Genomic DNA, 14,572 nt, shown 5'->3' with positions numbered 1-14,572 from the left:
ATCAAATTTGAAAGGCACATCTTTCTCAAGTAAATTGCACAACGGCTTAGATATCTTTGAAAAGTCCTTGATGAATCGCCGATAAAAACCCGCATGACCGAGAAAACTACGGATTCCTTTCACCGAATTAGGTGGGGGAAGATTTTCAATGACTCCCACCTTGGCCTTGTCCACCTCCAGACCTTTGCTAGAGACCTTATGCCCAAGGATAATGCCTTCACGCACCATAAAATGACATTTCTCCCAATTAAGCACCAAATTAGTTTCCACGCATCTTTTGAGTACGGCGCGCAGATTATTCAAACATTCATCATATGAGTGTCCAAAGACGGAGAAGTCATCCATGAACACTTCGACGTTATTTCCAATCATGTCAGAGAATATAGCCATCATACATCTCTGAAAGGTGGCCGGGGCGCCACATAACCCAAACGAAACTCTACAAAAAGCAAATGTGCCAAATGGACAAGTGAAGGTAGTCTTTTCCTGATCCTCTGGTGCAATACAAATCTGATTATACCCGGAATAACCATCCAGAAGACAAAAATACTCATGTCCCGCCAATCTGTCAAGCATTTGATCAATGAATGGAAGAGGGAAGTGATCCTTCCTTGTGGCTTTGTTCAATTTCCTATAATCCATGCATACTCTCAATCCTGTAACTGTTCGAGTAGGGATGAGCTCATTCTTTTCATTTGCGACCACAGTGATACCTCCTTTCTTAGGAACACATTGTACAGGGCTCACCCACGAGCTGTCAGAAATAGGATAAATGATGCCTGCATCTAGCCATTTCAGAATTTCTTTCTTCACCACCTCCTTCATGATGGGATTCAGTCTTCGTTGCTGTTCCACAGTTGGCTTACTTCCTTCCTCTAGCAGAATTTTATGCATACAATATGAAGGACTTATCTCCTTGATGTCTGCTATGGTCCATCCTATAGCCGATTTGAATTCTCTCAAAATCCTTAAGAGCTTGTCTTCCTCACTACCTGAAAGGTCAGCTGAAATAATAACAGGTAACGTAGATGAATCACCTAAAAAAGTATACCTCAAGTGTTCAGGTAATGGTTTAAGCTCCAAGGTAGGTGCTTCCTCTATTGATGATTTGAGCTTCCCTTCAGCATTCTTAAGGTCAGAAGTACCAAGAGATTCAAATGGTATGTCGAGCTTTCGCTTCCATGGAGAAGCGTTCAGATATTGTAATTGCTCGTTGCTATCTTCATCATCACTGTCAAATTCCCCCACTAAGGCCTTTTCCAATGCATCAGACATTAGCATGTGATCGAGTTCCGACGTAACCGCAGAATCAATCACATCCACTTTTAAGCACTCCTCATCTTCTGTAGGGAATTTCATTGCCTTGAATACGTTGAAGGTCACATCCTGATCTTGGATCCGCATAGTAAGTTCCCCTTTTTGCACATCTATCAAGGTACGGCCAGTAGCCAAGAAAGGCCTCCCCAAGATTATGGGAATCTTCTTATCTTCCTCAAAATCCAGAATAACAAAATCTGCAGGAAAGAAGAGCTTATCCACCTTGACGAGTACATCCTCAACTATGCCCCTTGGGTAAGTAATGGAACGGTCCGCCAATTGTAGCGACATGTATGTGGGTTTTGGATCAGGCAGATCCAGCTTTTTAAAGATCGACAAGGGCATCAGATTAATGCTTGCTCCCAAATCACAAAGGCACTTGTCAAAATTTAGATTGCCAATGGTGCAAGGAATGGTGAAGCTTCCTGGATCTTTCAGTTTTGGTGGTAACTTTTGCTGCAGAACAGCGCTGCATTCTTCCGTGAGAGCAACGGTTTCAAGGTCATCCAGTTTCACCTTCCTTGAAAGAATAGTCTTCATAAACTTCGCATAACTAGGCATTTGTTCCAGAGCCTCAGCGAAAGGTATATTGATGTGAAGTTTCTTGAACACCTCCAGAAACTTCCCGAACTGTCTATCCAGCTTTTATTGCTGCAATCTCTTTGGAAAAGGTGGTGGAGGATAAAGCTGTTTCTCCCCTGTATTAGCCTCAGGCAGAGTGTGTTCAACAGTAGTCTTCCTTGGTTCCGCCGCTTTCTCCTTTTGCTTAGATTCTTCATCCCTAACTTCAGCTTCGACTTCTTTTGCCTTTTCAGCATCAGCTACTTTTCCAGACCTTAAGGTAATAGCCTTGACTTGCTCTTTGGCTTCCTTCCTGCCTGGTACTTCCGTGTCACTGGGAAGAGTGCCAGGTTGACGATTGAGCACTGCATTGGCTAATTGACCGATTTGATTTTCCAAGGTCTTGATAGAAACCGCCTGACTCTTGCACAACAGCTTAAGTTCCTCAAAATCAGCACTAGTAGGTGCAGCTGCACTTCCCTGTTGAGGATATGATTGCCTTGTAGCATACTGTTGTGGTTGTTGGAATCCAGGTGGGTTAAACTATTTACTTACTCCTTGCTGATATGGTGGCTGAATAACATTCTGATTATTTCCCCAGCTGAAATTTGGATGATTTCTGTTATTAGGATGATAGGTCGCTGGCACAGGCTGCTGTTGTCGCTGATAATTATTCACATACTGAACAGATTCATTGACAAGAGAACACTGATCCGTAGCATGAGAACCTGCACAAAGCTCACAAACCATAGCTATTTGATTAACTCCATACGTAGCCAGAGAATCAACCTTCATTGATAGCACTTGGAGCTGGGCTGCAATAGCGGTGGCTGCATCAACTTCCAGAATACCTGCTACCTTGCCTGACGTCATCCTCTGAGTTGGGTTTTGATGCTCATTCGCAGCCATCGTCTCGATAAGATTATACGCCTCAGTATAGTTTTTAGCCCATAAGGCGCCTCCAGCTGCTGCATCGAGCATGGGCCGAGATTGGGCCCCCAAACCATTATAAAAACCAGTGATTACCATCCAATCCGGCATTCCATGATGTGGACATTTTCTCAATATTTCCTTGTAGCGTTCCCAAGCCTCGCACATAGATTCTGTAGGTTGCTGCGCAAATTGAGTAAGAGCACTCCTCATAGCAGCAGTCTTTGCCATTGGATAAAACTTCACCAGAAACTTTTACGCAAAATCTTGCCATGTAGTGATGGACCCAGCTGGTTCAGAATGTAACCAGTCTTTAGCCTTATCCCTCAGTGAGAATGGGAAAAGCCTCAACTTGATAGCCTCATCAGTCACGCCATTATACTTAAAAGTGCTGCAGATCTCGACAAAATTCCTTATGTGCATGTTGGGGTCTTCAGTTGCCGCTTCTCCAAAAGAAACAGAATTCTGCACCATCTGAATAGTGCCTGGCTTGATTTCAAAGGTGTTAGCTTGAATAGCCGGATGAAGGATGCTTGACTGAATGTCATCAATTTTAGGCCGAGAAAAATCCATAAGAGCTGGATCAGCTTGAACAATACGATCTCCCATGTTTACTGGTTCTTTCTGCTCAGTTCCTGAATCCGAATCCTCAAAATCTAACTTCTCCGGAGAATCAAGAACTTCGTCTTTCTCCTCAGCTGTATCTAAGGTCCTCTTGCGAGCACGAGAACGAGTTTGCATAAACGTTTGCTAAAGTACCTGAAACACAACCGAAAAGAGTAATTAACTACTACGTCCTAATCACTGAGTCCTAATGACCAATGATGGTAAGTACATAAACTAAACAAATACGCCGAGTCCCCGGCAGTGGCGCCAAAAACTTGTTAGGGCGAAATCACGCACTAATATTCACGCAAGTATACGCATTCGCAAGTAATATAGAATACTTTCTAGTTCGTTCCCTCTGAGACTCAGACTAAGTTATTGTCTAATTAAACTCACTCACCAATGTATGATTACTTCTCAATGTTAAGATAACACTTAAAATTGTTGATTAAATATTAACTATAATTAACTACTTAATTAACCACTTAACTAACACTTCAATTTATCAATAATAAAACACTCATGAGATCACAACTTCATTATTACTTCCTTTTATATCCATTGTTATTACCTTTAGCATGTGACAGTGATGATATTAATCGAATAACACGAAACTGATAAAATCCAACTTTCATTGTACTAATACCATTCTACCAAACATCCACAATTAAGATAGAAGTTGAATAGTCATCAATTATGTTGAGTTCCTATATGTCTACAGAAATTGACAACACAATGATTTAAGCACAAGTTATTCCTTTTTGATTACATAGGGCAAATAAAACTGTTAGAGTTACCCACTAATCATGCACAACGTACATGAACCTATGCTAGCATGGCAAGTTCTAAATCTCAAGATCCACCGTCGCTTCACAAGAGATTAACACCCTATCTTATATGTTCGCGACGCACATAAGACGAATACGCACAACCAATACTAGATATCATGCAATCATCACATACTAAAGTATTAAACAATTAACTAAAGAATTCCATAATAAATCCGTTGCAACCCCATGATCACGATTAGCCCATAATAGAACTTATCGCCATCATGGGTTCATATGAAATCATGATAAACAAACACAAGAAAATAACAACTAAACTGATTATATTAAAACAGAGTACGTCACAAGAGTAAATAAGTCAAAGCAAGAAAACTAGCATCCAACGTTACAACGAAACAAGAATCACAAGAATATATGCTTCCTCTTCGCTACTGTGTGCTAAATCGGTCTTCTTCCTTATCTCCTTCGCTTCTTGCAAAACACAATCTAAAACATAATCTCCTCTTTTTTTTTATCTATGAAAAACGTCTCAAATCTACCTATATAATAGTCCCATAAAACTCAGATTACATAGAAGTTGGAAGCCAAACAGAAGTAGAAGTCTAAAATAATATATCTTTTTCCCCGACCCTGTGCGGCCGCTCAGCATTTCTGCGCGGGCGCGCAAGGCTGCTGCGCGGCCGCTCAGCATTGCTGCGCGGGCGCGCAGGACCCTACTGGAAAATTTCCAGGTTTGCTCCGTTTCTTCGCCGTAATCTGCCCGTTCTTTTCCTCTCGCAACGGTGAACACATGCCAAGACTTATTCTTGATGATTCCTTCTCCGAAATGCAACTAATACCCTGAAATGCATAAACACTAGAAAAACGTATCAAATACACAAAATACTTGATTTCAAGACACCAATTTAAGCCATTTTAAGACGTTCTAAGTGGTATAAAATGTCACTTATCAATGAGCTTGACTCCGGCCCGACCGATCCCCGCACCGAAACGGGCGGAGATTCGGTGAATTTTGCGGGTACGGATCGGGGAACGGGGACAATTTCTAAAAAATCAGGGAACGGGCCGGGGACGGTTTTTTATCTCTACCCGATCCGATCCCCGACCCGATTTTTTCCCGCTCTACAGTATTTTATATATTTTTGTTTATCTTTAAAAAATATGTCAATGTTAGGGAAAGTTTGTATTTTTTATGTTGTTAGAGATATTTTTAGATACTATTTTTTTCAAAGTATAATGTCAGAGTAAAGTACCACTAATGTACTTTGATTTTACATAAATATATTAAAAGGCAAATTTATTAGAATTTGCAGTTTAATGTTTAGTTTTTGCTACTTTGTTTTCTATATATTGCATGAAAAAAATATTTAATAGAAATTTTAATTTAAATAAAATATCACCGATTACCCGCGGAGATCCCCGTTCCCCGTTTGGTCCGGGGACAGGGATTTTGTTTGAAGTCACGGGTCGGGGGCGAGAATAGTAATACCCGACCCCCAAGTGACTCAACGCCCATCCCTAAAGTTATGTACTAAAATTATATATGAAAAAATGAATAATTTATTTCTTGTTATTAAAATATTTGTATGTTTTATAGAATAACATTACTTTATATTACTTCGTAATTATAAGAGACTTCATAAATATATAACTATTAATATATGTGTGTATATACATATAATGTTTGACTATTATATTTGATATTAAAAAAATCTTATACTCTTTTTTAGTGTTAAAATATATCAAACCTAAATGTGTGAACATAATAATTTTATAAGAAACATACGGTATCTCTACAAGAATATAGAAAATAAGAGAGTAAAAGAATTAAGATAATAATCCATCAAAAATAAATTACATAAAAGTAAGTTAGACTAGTAAGGGGCCGATAAATTATTAACTAGCTATAGTGTACACAGCTTGTCACCTCATTTTTTGTATCAGTTTTGTCAAAACTGTCATGAACAACAGAGATGAAACGAAGAAGAAGATGACAGCTATATTGATAAGAATGAAAAATGAGAGTTTACAAAGACAGCTCTGCTCTAGTTTATATAGGCTCTACAAAATGTAACAAACTAGTCAACTAACTAAAATAGAATAGTCAACGTTCCAAGTCATCTTGCAGTGCTGTCACTTCATTCAGCATCCTCCCTCAAGTTGGAAGGCTAAAAGAAATTACAGACATTCAACTTGCAGCTGAGTTGTTTGAGCAAAGTAGCACCAAGAGCCTTGGTGAACATATCAGCAGGCTGAGAAGATGTAGAAATGTGTGTAGGAACCAAGAAGCCACTATCAAATTGACGTCGAACCAGATGATAATCAGTTTTGATATGCTTTGTACGCTCATGATAGACAGGATTTGAAGCAATGTAAATAGCTGACTGAGAATCACAGTAGAAAGGAATAGGTAGAGCAGGAGAAACCAACATATCTTTAAGCACTGCAACAAGCCATATGACCTCACAACATGTGTCAGCCATGGCTCGATATTCTGCCTCAGCAGATGATCGAGAAACAGTTTGTTGTTTCTTACATTTCCAAGAAACCAAAGAGGTGCCAAGTAAAATACAATAGCCCATAAGAGAGTGCCTAGAGTTAGGATCACCCCCCAGTCAGAGTCACAATAGGCAGTAAGATTGAGCAAAGAATCAGCAGAAATCAAGAGACCTTGACCAGGTGATTGTTTGATATATCTGATCACTCGAAAGACAGCTTGCATATGATCAAAACGAGGTGCAGTGAGAAACTGAGATAAAACATGAATAGTGTAGGACAAGTCCGGTCGAGTAATAGTAAGATAAATCAGTCTACCAACCAACTGTCTATAAGTAGATGCATCAGCAATTGAAAGTAAGGCAGACTGATTAGCCAACAGGCAGTGGTTTTGTTCAATAGGAATGACAGACGGTTTAGCAGCAGATAAACCAGTATCACGAAGTAAATCAAGAGCATATTTTCTTTGATTCAAGTAAAAACCTCTGGCTGACCTTGCTACTTCAATACCCAGAAAATACTTGAGAGGACCAAGATCTTTTATCTTAAACTGGGTGTGCAGATAAAGTTTAACATCTCGAATTAATGCATCAGAAGAGCCAGTACATAAGATGTCGTCAACATAAACCAATATAGCCACAATGTGATCATTAACCTTCAAGGTGAATAAACTGCTATCACTTTGAGACTGATCAAAACCATATTTCTTAAGTGCAGTAGAGAACTTAACAAACCATCTCCTGGGGGCATGTTTGAGGCCATACAAAGACTTTTTAAGTTTGCACACATAAGCAGAAAAATCAGTAGGGCAGACAGTTGAGAGAGAAGAATATCCAGGAGGAAGCTTCATGTATACAGTCTCAAGTAAATCACCATGTAGGAAAGCATTAGTGACATCAAGTTGAGTAACATTCCATCCTTTAGAAGATGCTACAGATAACAATAATCTGACAGTAATCATCTTGGCAACAGGAGCATAAGTGTCAAAATAGTCCACTCCTAAAGTCTGAGTAAATCCTCTGGCCACTAACCTAGCCTTGCACCTCTCCACAGAACCATTGGGCAAGTATTTGACCTTAAACAACCACTTATAATCAACAATATGCTGATTTGGAGGTCTCAAAATAATGTCCCAAGTATCATTATCCTCGAGAGCAGAAATTTCAAGCTGCATAGCCTTAAACCAATGTGGATTGGAAGCAGCTTGGTGAAAGGTGTAAGGTATGGGAATATTGGTAATGGAGGTAAGATAAGATCTATATGTAGGAGTAAAATTATCATAAGAGAGATAATTATGCAGAGGATAGTTGACAGGCATACCTGTAGGAGAAGAGAGAGTAGCGGAGACAACAATATTGCTGGCAGGAAGGCCTATAAAATCTTTGAATCTAGCTGGAAGTTTCTTATGTCTAGGAGGTCGAGATAATGGAATGGAAGATTCAATATCAGTTTCAGTAATAGAAATTGATTGAGAGGGTGCAAGAACATCAGAGGAGGGTTCAAGAGTATGAGAAGAATGTAATAGTGATGTATTTATATCAACATCAGCAGAAGGCATGGATAGTTGAGGAAACAAAGGAGTGGAATCATATAATGAGGCTGTTGAGATAGATGTATCAACAGCAATATGATGAAAAGGAAATGAAGTCTCCACAAAACTAACATCTCTGGAATAGAAACATTTTCTTGTTTGAAGATCTAAAATCTTATAACCTTTTTTACCAAAAGGATATCCAATGAACACTCCTTTAATAGACTTTGACTGAAATTTATCAGATTCATAAAGTTTGGTTGCATAACAGAGACAACCAAAACATTTTAGTGTAGTGTAATCAGGTAAGGTGTTAAACAACAATTCAAAAGGAGTTTTATATTGAAGGTGTTTAACAGGCAAGAGATTGATAATATGAGTGGCTGTTAAAATAAAGTCTCCCCAAAAAGAGTTTGGTAATTGAGACTGAAATTTAAGAGACCTGGCTACATTCAACAGATGTTAATGTTTTCTTTCTACATGACCATTTTGTTGAGGTGTAGCAGGACAAGAAGTCTGATGCACAATGCCAAGAGAACTAAAGTAGGTTTGAAGATCACAATTGGAGAATTCAGTACCATTGTCTGATCTAACCACTTTGACAGTCTTGTGAAACTGATTATGAATATAAGAACAGAAATTCTTAATCAAAGATGGAACTTGAGTTTTACTGGAAAACAAGAAAACCCAAGTATTTCTGGAGTAATTGTCAACTATAGTCAGAAAATAACTATAGTTGTTATGAGTAGTTTGCCTGTAAGGGCCCCACACGTCTAAGTGAATCAAGTCAAAAACTGCAGTACTAGTGTGAGTACTTACAGGAAAAACAGATCTGTGTTGTTTAGAGAAATGACAAATATCACAATCATGAAAAGTAAGATTATGAATAGGAACAACAGAAATTTTATTAAGCACAGGAAGAGATGGATGACCCAATCTTTTATGCCAAATAACAGCAGAGTGAACAGAATTGTCATTAGTACAATGTACACTAGATGAAGATACTTCAAGAGCTGTTACATTGTTATCTAGAGTCATACTAGTATGAGGAGTGAAGTTCATATTTGGTACATGAAGCTTGTATAGGCCATCCTGCAGCTTACCAATCTCTCTCTCTTTCCTCAAGGTAAGGTCCTGTATAACACAAGATGTAGGAGAGAAAGTAACAGCCAAGGAAGAGTTAGCAAGAAGTTTATTAACAGAAATCAGGTTGCAATTAAAACTTGGTACACAAAGAACTTCACTAAGTGTAAGATCCTTAGTGAGATGAATACTGCCAATGTGTGTAATATGAGCAGATTTTCCATCAGGTAAAAATAATTCAGCAGCTAAAGGTTGTACATCATGTAACAAATACTTGTGACAGGTCATATGATTAGTGGCTCCAGAATCCACTATCCATGTATGAAATGAGGAATTTGCAGGTGACACAACAGAGTTAACAGAAACAATATTGCAATTGAAATCAGAAGTGAAATCTCTGTTATAACAATTATTATCAGTACCAGTCATTTGAGAAGATACATTCCAATTGCTGTTGTGTTTGAGTGTTTCTTGAATCATCTTAGAGAGCTGCTGACATTGTGCATCTGAGAAGATCACAGAGTCTTTAACACAACTAGAATTATCCATTTGCATAGAAGCTCCTGAAACATTATTGCCATTGCTACTAGAAACATGAGCAGCAGACTTAGCACCAGATGTAGTCAATTTTCTTGGTTTTGGCTTTGGTTTTCCATGAAGTCGATGCCAATCAGGATAACCATGTAGGCAGAAACATTTGTCCTTAGTGTGTCCAGAATTTTGACAATAATCACAGAAAGCAGAAACAACAACAACATCACCAGATTGCCTTTTCTGAGAATTAAGAATAGATCCAGTCTGCTTAAACTTTTGCAAGTTATTATACTTAACATTCATAGCCATACTTTCAGCAATAGGTGTACTAGAGGTTTTAGCAAACTCTCTTTGAGATTCCTCTTGTAACAGAAGAGATAAAGCATGAGGAAGTGTTGGTGTAGGCTGCATCATCAGTAACTGACCTCTAACAGATGTATATTGATCATTTAAGCCCATGAGAAATTGGCTGAGTTTGATCATTTCTTCGTATTTCTCAAGTTTCTGAGCATTGTTACAGTTGCAGGTGCTTGCAACACAAAAACACTTAGGCATAGGGTTCAGATTATCAATTTCAGCAAGTAAGGTTCTGAATTTTGTGAAATAAGATGTAATAGACAATACACCTTGAGTCATTAATCCTAACTCTTTCCTCAATTGAAAAACCCTAGGTAAATTTGACTGAGAGAATCTCACGGCTAAATCATCCCATATTTCTTTAGCTGTTGAGAAATAAGCTACACTATTCCTAATATCAACAGTCGTGGAGTTAAGCAACCAAGATAACACCATATCATTACATCTGGACCACAAAGCAAACAGAGGAGATGTATGAATAGGACGAGTAAGAGTTCCGTCAATCATACTGAGTTTCATTTTTGCAGATAAGGCAACTGATATAGCACGACTCCACTGATAATAATTCCGATCTGTGAGTAATTGAGTAACAAGTGGAGTACCTGGATTATCAGAACTGTGCAGGTAGTACGGATGATTAGCATCAAAAACTGTTGGAATTGTCGATGAAGATGTATTTGTAGATGTGCCAGCTGTAGCTGATGCATATGTCGTCATGACAAACAAAATCAATTGAATCAAGTCGAAAGAGATTCAAAAAGATCACAGCAACGCGAGAGATCACAACAACGCAGAGAAGATTACGAGAATACTCGAGAGAGACGATCAAGAGAGATGATCGATAGAGATGATTGAAACAAATATCAAATCACAAAACAAATTGTAGAAATTGAGTATCACAAACTTGATCTAGTGAATCGAATATGAAACTAACTAAAATAACAGTGATATGCGGAAGAATCGTGAAGAAATGGAGCGAAAAAGAGGCTCTGATACCATGTCAAAACTGTCATGAACAACAGAGATGAAACGAAGAAGAAGATGACAGCTGTATTGATAAGAATGAAAAATGAGAGTTTACAAAGACAGCTCTGATCTAGTTTATATAGGCTCTACAAAATGTAACAAACTAGTCAACTAACTAAAATAGAATAGTCAACGTTCCAAGTCATCTTGCAGTGCTGTCACTTCATTCAGCAAGTTTCGTTTAGTTTACGTGTACGTAATATTACTCTTACGGTTTTACTAATATGGGAAATATTATAATTACTCAAACAGCCAATCATAAAATAAAAAAAGAAAAAACATAAATATAATCATAACGTGTAGCCTGGGATAAATATTTAATAGGCGACAACGCTCATGTCAGAAATTGCGAAAAATCCAACTAACGTTCAGAAAATATTAAAAATATGAAATGTGCAAAAAGCTTATTGCCAACCCAAAAACACCATGATTATTACCATGCTTAGTAAGGACCATGCATTGATATTGGAACAATAGTTAGTAGTCGACTAGTTGGTTTGCAAAGTCACGCGGAGATGTGGATTGCGGAGTTTAAATGAACCAGACGCGAAAAACTACAAAAACATTGTACAGGAGTCGTGAAACATGAAATAGAAAGGACATGGGATATATATGGAACGTAAAACAAAAGTAAACAACAAACCAAATCAGTTGCACATTGCACTCATATATGACCTACAAAACCTATGTTCAACTAACCTACACTCAACAAATATTAATTAGGACAACATGTCATGATTTTACTAACCCTCTTGTTCTTCATGTGACCATGTCTTTTATTCTCCTTGCATATAAACCATATGCGGAGTCGGAGGGCTATTTATCAAATGCATGCATCCTTTTAATTCCTTGCTATCATGATGAGTACCCGTTTTTTGATGTATGATTGTGTACCCTGATTGCTTAAGAACGTTTTTGCCTTTTTGGGAAGAAAAATGTTGAATTCCCAAAAATCGTTCTCGAAACGATTCTCCAATAATGAGTTGTTATCACGTAATTGGATGTTTACTTATAAATAAGATGATCCACACCCGTGCTAATACGAATCCACGAATAAAAAAATGACATGTATCATTTTGGGAACTGATAGGGATAAATAAATTATGATAGTATAATTAAATACTGCATTAATTGTACAAGGTGTGGACTGCTAGGCCCAATAAGAAGATGTATTTCAGACCAGAAAGGTTAACATACTGATCAGGCCTGATGGACCAGATCAGGCCTGATGGAATAAAGAAGGCCCAAAAGCCCTGATTATTAATTAATTTCGTAATTAATTAATAAGGGAAAAATCAGTTGTTGAGAAGAGTCCCGATAAGGATATAAATCCTTATAGATTAGCCTCAAGGGGACCTAAAAGGATAAGGAATCAGTTTCCTACTATCTAGGACTCCAAAGTCCATTCTAATTATGAGACTTGCCCACCAAGTCTCATATATCAAGTCCAATTCAAGGACTCCCAACATCTATATAAGGGGTCTCACCCCACAGATCAGAACTACGTTTTTTGGCTTGATTCTCTAATTCACAGAGATACGTAGGCATCTCGTAAAGGCAGAATTAAGCTACGAAACACGAGAGCAGCCATTAAAGGCCTTGAACTCCCGAATCTTAGTAATAAATACAGCAAATAATAACCTTAGTTTTTTTATCCATAACAGGAACTTTTTTGAGAAATATTTTGAATATATAACATTGCTCTTTTAAGAATTTTATAACATAATAAATATAAAAATTATACGAAAATATAGTTCATTATTTTTACGTGAATGTGAAACAATTAATTTGTGGCAGTACAAGAAAAATGGTTAAGTACATGTCAAAAATCCATCGTACTATTTAGCTAAATACAATCAGTTTTTGAATAGGTCGAAAATTCTCAGAGTCATATTTAGCAACCCGATCATTTTTATATTAAATACAACCGCTTTTAAATACAATTGCCACGGTTAAATTTAGTCTTGCTCGTAAATTAAAAAAAATGAAGTTGAAATTGACCTCAATTTTATTTACGCAATTATATTTATTCTTATTTTTCTTCTAGCGTGATAGGATGATAGCACGATAATTTATGTTGATAAATTACACAGTAAGAAAATGGTGAATATACATGAATACCTTGGGCCTATTTGGCCACGATCAAATAAGTGGATTATTGACTTATAAGCCCATAAATAATTATTGACAAGTATTTGTCGACCCAATTTATAAGTCGAATTTATAATTTATAAGGTGATAAGTTGAATGTTAATAACGACGTACCTTTTTTCAACTTATTTTAATATTTTTCACCTTTTTATTAAATTTTATTTTAAATATATATTTTAAAATATTATTTAAATTTAAAATTCACAAATTAAGAAATTTATATTTAAAAACTATTTATATTAGTTCATTTAAGTGAAAAAAATCTTATTTATAATTAAATCATCTAAATACTTATATAATTTATAAGTCTTAATTATTCACTTAACAGTTATAAGTCACTTATACATTATAAATTATAATTTACTTATTATAAAATTTTTAGAGGGGCAACCTATCTCTTTAACATCGCTTACAAACATCACTGATCTTAAAAGATTTTTTCACATCACTAAAATTAAAAACGATGTCAAAAGGGTTTTTAGACAGTTATGAACGGGACCATCTCTTAATAGCAACGAGAGGTGAGTATCGGTTGATTTGGACGGTTTGAGGGTTCAAAACGAACCAAACTGAAATTAGTGATTTCTCTGAAATTTAATTCGAAATCAAACCGTTATGTGAAAAAATTAAACAAAACTAATCCGTTTAAAACGATTCGGTTTGGTTTCGGTTTAAACTGTTTTCTCTATTAAACAAAATTAGAAATTAAATTAAATTAAACTTGTAAATAAGAATCGAAAGTTGGTATAATATTATAGAATAATATTTTTTATTATAATCATTTTCAAAAAGAATATATAAAAATTATGATTTTAAGAAATAAAAAAAGGTAAGAAGACAAGAAAGATGCAAACAATTCTTACAATTTTATTGAATAAAAATAAAAACAATGAAAACATCAACATATACATAAATATTAATAACTAAGAATAAAATATATTAAGATTGGCTCTTTTGATATGTTTTAGTTTACACATATCTTATAAATTATAATTTTATAATTAATTGCATATTACTAATATATGCATATTAATGTTTCAATTTACATATACGATTTGGTTCAATTATTTCGATCAGTTTGAAGGTAAAAACTGAAACCAACCCGAAAAAATTCGATTTTTAAAATATCAATCCGTAACCGAACCAAATCATTAATAAACCGTAAAATTCGGTTTAAATTGAACGATTTGGA

The 14,572-nt window shown here is 36.4% G+C and overlaps 1 non-coding gene across 1 annotated transcript; it reads left to right on the top strand.

Moving 5' to 3' along the window:
* The first annotated feature begins 2,917 nt into the window (after positions 1-2,917).
* LOC141722196 (small nucleolar RNA R71) lies at positions 2,918-3,024 on the top strand. Its single transcript, XR_012575219.1, has one exon. It is a non-coding gene; the product is annotated as a small nucleolar RNA R71 (small nucleolar RNA).
* The last annotated feature ends 11,548 nt before the right edge of the window (positions 3,025-14,572 follow it).

This window comes from Apium graveolens, chromosome 4 (assembly GCF_009905375.1).
Source record: "Apium graveolens cultivar Ventura chromosome 4, ASM990537v1, whole genome shotgun sequence".
NCBI classification, from domain to species: Eukaryota; Viridiplantae; Streptophyta; class Magnoliopsida; order Apiales; family Apiaceae; genus Apium; species Apium graveolens.
Note: the sequence above shows the minus strand (reverse complement) of the source record. Positions and strands in the feature narration are given on the sequence as shown.